The sequence below is a fragment of the Heterocephalus glaber genome, unplaced genomic scaffold, assembly GCF_053883595.1.
Source record: "Heterocephalus glaber isolate CG9 unplaced genomic scaffold, H.glaber_assembly_v1.0 deba00000896, whole genome shotgun sequence".
Classification (NCBI taxonomy): Eukaryota; Metazoa; Chordata; class Mammalia; order Rodentia; family Bathyergidae; genus Heterocephalus; species Heterocephalus glaber.
Window position 1 is genome coordinate 1495693 of NW_028258170.1, and position 5541 is coordinate 1501233.

The following is a 5541-nucleotide window of genomic DNA, read 5'->3' on the forward strand; positions in this document are numbered from 1 at the left end:
TTAAAATAAATTTCTTCTCAATTTTTTCACAACTTCTTTTACATTTTTGTTGAATAAGCTATAAATCAGAGGGTTTAGCTTGGGAATCACCAGGGTGTAAAACAGTGAGGTCATTTTGTCCTGATCTAGGGAGTAGGAAGAAGAACTGGGATGGAAGTACATGAAAAGCATGGTTCCCTTGGAAATGGAAACTGCAGTGAGGTGGGAGGCACAGGTGGAGAAAGCTTTGATCTTCCTCTCAGCAGAGCAGATCTTTAAAACAGATAAGATGATATAGCAATAGGAGACAAGAAGGCCTGAGATGGTGCTCAGTTCTATAAAACCAAAAATAGTGAATATCGCTAACTCACTAACCTATGTTTCCGAACAAGATATTAAGAGAAGAGGAGGGACATCACAGAAGAAATTATTAATCTCATTAGACCCACAGAAATACAGGCTGAATATCAGTGTGGTGTATATCAGAGCATCTGCCAGTCCCACCAGGTAAACTGCAGCCAGGAGCTGGGCGCACAGCCTGCTGAACATGTGGGCTGTGTACAGCAGGAGGCTGCTTATGGGCTTGTACCAGTCAAAGGCCATCACTGCCAACAGCACACACTCAGCATCTGTAAAGAGACAGAAGATGAAGAATCGCAGAGCACAGCCAATTAAAGGAATCAATCTGTTCTTGGCAAGCAGATCCACCAGCATCTTGGGGCCAACTGCATTGGAGTAGCAGAGGTCAGAGAATGACAGGTGGCTGAGGAAAACATACATGGGTGTGTGCAGCCAGGAATCCACTCTGATTAAAATAATCATCCCAAGATTTACAAAAAGAATAATGAGATAAACAAACAGAAATTCCATGAATAGAGTTACTTCCATTTCAGAATTATTGGTAATTCCCAAGAGAAAGGATTCAGATAGCAATGAACAATTTGCAAAATCCATTCTTCTTGTTTTTTTGTTTTAAACTGGAAAATAGTCATTAAGAGTATGATAAATTAGGTGTTGATTTTTCTGCATTTCCAAAAATGTTATTATGAGGCAAGCTATGATTTGTTTCTCTAAATTGTTTTATTCACTTCCAGAAACTTCCAAGACAAGTGCCACTATTAAAGAAGCATTATCATATTAAGGAGTTGACGAATTTTGATTCTGCATTTGTACATAATTATCCAGATGTGTGACTTAAAAATCAGTTCTTTGGCAGTAGAGGAATAGATTTGAATAAACTCATAGCTGTTTCCCAGATTCCAAATGTTATAAAATAAATACTAGAATCAGATATATAATCTAGAAAAATAAGAGTAAAATATCTCAAATCAATTTGTTACATTTTTCAAATAACATAATTGATATTACACTGACAATGGCTCTGCATACAAAATTTACCTAAAGTGAAAGCTCTTAAGGTACCATTTTTGCTGTGTACTGTATATTGAAAAATGAAACAAGTATTTTTCTGTGACTCATCATGAATGTTTTGCCAGAACTTTTATAACCCTTTTACAGCTCACTTAATACCAAATTTCAAATCTCTTAAAAGTCAAAGAGATGTGATAAAAAGAAGTAGGAACAATTGACTATAACAAATACCCTCACTTATCTCTGACTTTTCCTTTGAGTTCCTCATTACAATGAAAATGGGAGGAGAAATAATAAAAGTTGTGTCGATAAATGGGGTTCTATTTCTTGTATTTGTGACTGCATTTATGTGTGCATGGGGTTATGTGTCTGTTCACTTATCTACCTTTTGATATAACACCAGAATATATATGGTAACATGACTTATTACTTCTATATGTAAGTACAGTATAGTATGTGACCCAGTATAGTATGTGATCCAGGAGGACTTGAATGCACATACTTGTATGTTTTTAATATATTAATTTGTATTATTATATGAAAAAATTAATAACAATTTAAATTTACATACGCCATATCACTTACAGAGTGATTTTGAAAAGAAACAGATTACATTGGAATCTTGATTAAAATATGAATAAATAAAACCTTTATAGTCATAAAATAATGATCTGATTAGTGATATTGCATAAAATTAATAAATGAAGATCAATAAGCTCTATCTTTATTGTTTTTTGAACTTATTGAAAAACAAAACAAGTTTTACTCACTCTTGTGTCACTAGTAATCAGTGGTTTCCAAAGCTTTTATAACTGCTTTGTATAGCTCACCAGATTCTAAAAAATAAACTTTTTGAAAAGGAAAGCAAGGGATTAAAAGAAGTAGAAGCAGCAGACTACAACAGAATAATTGTTTACCACGGCCTTTAGAATTGATGTTTCATTACATAGAAAGTGGAAGGAGGAACAGGAAATGATTCTGAGCTATATTGGCTTTTGTGTCTCATGTTTCTGTTTAACTTTCTGCATATACTTTGGGGAGCAGGATAGTGTGTGTGTCTATATGTTCACATATGTATGTGGGTGGTCAAATATTATTTTTTTTTGGACTTAAGACTGACATTTTCACATAATGATATTGTAATGTGTTCTCTATTATTTGAATAAAACTAAACAAATTTTAAACTTTACTTTTCTACATGATTTGCAGTGGGATTTTTTTACAAGTGGTTACGTATGAGTCTGGATTAAAGCATGAATAAATAAAACCTTCAAAATTCTTAAGCAAATGACAAATGCATTCAGTCAGATTCACTCATCTAAAAAAAAGATATATTTGGTCATTAGATGATAAAGAGCATGTTTAACCTAGTAAGTAAATATGAATTAATTCATTTTCACATTCCACAATATTTCAGACCTCAGTTTTACCAAAAAATTCAATTTTTTTAACCTGAAGTTTCTGGGGTTTTTTTGTTGTTGTTTTTTTGGTACTGAGGATCAAACTTGGGACCTTGTGCTTGTAAGGCAGGCAGTGGAACCACTGAGCTGAATCCCCAGCCCAAAATTCCATTTTTTAAAATTTTATTGGTACATTTAAGGTATACAATATAATGACATTCATCATTGGAAATTTGCACCTTTTAGATAATCTGTCTTGGTTCTTATTTGTTCCCCATTCCCCTGCCCTCCCTTCAACCCCTCCACCCCTCCCTATCTACAAAGACTTTGTTTCCATTTTTTCATTTTCTCATATTAATTCCATTCCCTTCTTTCTTTTCCCCTACCCCTCCCACTTCCCCCTCCCCTTTGCACCTTTTCTTCCTATTTCACATTATCCAAAATTCTACTTTTTTAAAAACCACTCAGATACTTACCTGAGAGGAGAAAATTTTTCTTCTGTTTTCTCTGGTACCTGAACAATACATAGATCATATTTACTTTCATATTGTGACTGTTGGATGACTCTTGTAATCTTCTGCCTTCATGCTTTTATGCTGTTCAGGGGATTAATGAGATCCTTGGTTCAGTATTTTCCCCTGAGAATATTGCAGGGAACTTCAGCAAAGGCTGAACCTCTAATTTGTGATGCTCAGCAGCATATTGATCAGTATCGAGGACTGACTAGATTTTTAACACTATTATTCATGCTTATCTTGACTCTACACTCTCTTCTCTTGAAATCAGGTATCTAATGAAACTGAAATATATCCCCTACATACTGATTTTCATGTGCTTTTCCTTTTTCACTCTGTCCCTTTCATTTTGGAAACAGTCTTCTGCAGGGTTTAGACAGGGTGATTATACATGCTTCTTTTTTCATTTATTTTTGTCTATTCATCTACCCCACCTGCATGTCAAGCATCATCATTTACACTATTTTATGGCTTTAAAATTTTCATTGCACCTTGTATTCTCCTTCTAAAGTTGTTTCCAGAATATGTGTGTTTCTACTTTCCTACAGTCAATAGCATAGATATTTGCATGGGTAAAGGATTAGTAAAGTGTATTGTTCAATATATTCAGGTTTTTAGGCTGGTGCTGTCCAACAAAGAGTAGACATAAACAAGTTTCGGAGTCTGTTTCTGCTAACAGAGTTTACATGTGTGGCAGTGATTGGGTTTTTAAAATCTATATTTGGATAATTCTTTCAAGAAAAAGCCACATTTATTCACTTTTGAATAACTGTGTTCTATTATTTAGTGTAGCTCTTTGATAATTGAGAGGTATTAAAATTATGAAGTTCATGTGTAACCTTATCTTTTCCCTACAGTTACTGATGAATATTTTACCCTCCCACAATATCGCCTCACTATCTTATTCTCTGAACTTGTAAAACTTCTGCATGGGTTAGAGAAAGAAGTAAGTTCTTCCTTTACATTCTTCTGACCAAAACATGTCTGCATTCTCTCTTTAATAAATGTGCATTTTCAGCATTTCTTTATTTGCTGTAAGAGAAAATGTTATGCATTAAAACAAATACTGTCCCATTTGACCCCGCTATTCCACTGCTGGGGATCTTCCCCAAAGAATTAAAAGAATCACACTGCAGTGATATATGCATGCCCATGTTCATAGCAGTGCAGTTTGTAATAGCTAAAACTTGGAAACAGCCCAAATGCCCATCAACTGGAGACTGGATAAAGAAAGTGTAGGGTTTTTTTATAAAATGGAGTACTACTCAGCCATAAAAAATGAGAAATTAGAGACATTTATAGCTAAGTGGATGAACATTGAGGCAATACTCTTAAGTGAAATAAATAGGACACAGATGTGTAAATACCGAATAGTTTCTCTGGTGTGAGAAACTGAAAGTGTAAATAAGGACTAAATGTATAATAGGCAATGTGAAATAAGAAGAAAAGGGGCAAAGGGGAAGGAAGTGGGAGGGCAAGGGGAAAGGATAGAAGGGAATGGGATTAATATGAGAAAATGGAAAAATAGGAACAAAATCTTTGTAAATAAGGAGGAATGGAGGGGTTGAAGGGAAGGCTGGGCAAGGGTGAAAAATAAGAAGAGAGACTATGTAAAGGTGCAAATTTCCAATGATGAATGTCATTATATTGTATACCTAAAATGTACCAATGATTAGAATGAATAATTGATAATGTAAAATAGGAAGAAAAGGTCCAAAGGGGTAGGGGTAGTAGGAGGGACAGGGGAAAGGAAAGAAGGGAAAGGAAAAATGCTGAGAAATGGAAAAAATGGAAATAAAGTCTTTGTAAATAGGAAGGGGTGGAGGGCATGAAGGGAGAGCTAGCAGTGGGGAAAAAAGAAGAACCAAGATGCATTATGTAAAGTTACAATTCCCAATGAGAAATGTAATTGTGTTGTATACCTATAATGTATCAATAAAAGAATTTAATACAAAAAACCCAAATACTGTAGATATCTTACCAAATGTCAGATGTTTTACATATATTATTTATCTACATATATATCATCATATATTGTGCAGATTATAGCATCTTTTAATAACTAACAATTTCATTAGTTGATTTCAGAATGAGATCCATAAGTAATCAATAAACATCAGGAATCTCAGAGGCAGAATATTGACTCCAAATCATGTGTTTTTAATCAGTTTCTCACTACAATGTAATAGGACAAAAGTTTCCCTTCTTGGAAATATTCTCTTGGCTGCTGTCATGGAATGTTGTAGGGTATTTTGACTAAATTCCCCAAAATAATG

At 34.2% G+C, this 5541-nt stretch overlaps 1 pseudogene; it reads right to left on the reverse strand.

Annotated features, from left to right (window-relative positions):
* LOC101718712 (olfactory receptor 5W2-like) lies at positions 1-933 on the reverse strand (annotated as a pseudogene).
* Between the last annotated feature and the right edge of the window lie 4608 nt (positions 934-5541).